This window comes from Octodon degus, unplaced genomic scaffold, assembly GCF_000260255.1.
Source record: "Octodon degus isolate 3935 unplaced genomic scaffold, OctDeg1.0 scaffold00045, whole genome shotgun sequence".
Classification (NCBI taxonomy): Eukaryota; Metazoa; Chordata; class Mammalia; order Rodentia; family Octodontidae; genus Octodon; species Octodon degus.
The window spans coordinates 10540716-10541676 of record NW_004524621.1 but is presented as its reverse complement, the minus strand read 5'-3'; positions in this window follow the sequence as shown (position 1 = coordinate 10541676).

The window sequence follows — 961 nt, the reverse complement described above, 5'->3', positions numbered from 1 at the left end:
TTGTGATAGCCAAATCTTGGAAACAACCAAGATGCCCATCACCTGAGGAATGAATGAAAAACGTGTGGTATTTTTATACAATGGAGTACTACTCAGCTATAAAGAATGATAAACTCGAAGGCTTTATATATAAGTGGATGCCACTTGAAGATATACTCATAAGTGAAATAAACCAGACCCACATGTGCAAATATCATATAGTCTCCCTAGTATAATAACTCAAAGGAAGAAATAAAAATAGAAAGGCATAACACATTTAAAAGGAAAGTGAGAACTTAAGGATTAGTTAACAAAGAGAGGGCTAGGAGAAAAGCTAGAAAACATGACAAGGGCAAAGTTATACATTTATATGCACAAGATGGGAAAGGCAATGGTCCTGAGAATCTTCAGCATGTTTTTGAAAATAGCAGTTAATTGGTAGGTTTCTCACCCTGACTATATATTCTGATACCTGTGAATGAAGCAACTGCACTGAAGAAAGCAATGTGTAATGGTAAGGTCATGCTTGGAATGCCTGTCATTCTGGTGTCCTAATTATGTACTGCTTGTCATGACATACCAATTATGGCCATACTGTCTCTCAAGTAAAGGTTTGTTTACTTGAGAAAAAGGGTAATAAATGAAAAAATGAGACAAAAAATGTCACAGGACTGTCCTGCTATAAGACTGTATATTGTTAGATTTCTAAATTCCTGTGTAAAGATATGTAAATGCTTATTCTTATTTTTACCTTTTTAATCTTTTTTCTTCATATTCTGGAGGGACTCAAAGTTTAACATATAAAGACTTGATGGAAAATACCTGTTCCATGTTATGTCTAAGATGTTTGACATTCAGACAGATAGTGAGATTAAGCTCAACTGCCTATGTTATAGGGTAATAATATCATTAAGCTTCTCTTCTGGAGGGTTAACAACTTAAGTTTGCAGACCAAAAATTAAAGAAAAAGAAGGGCTACAAG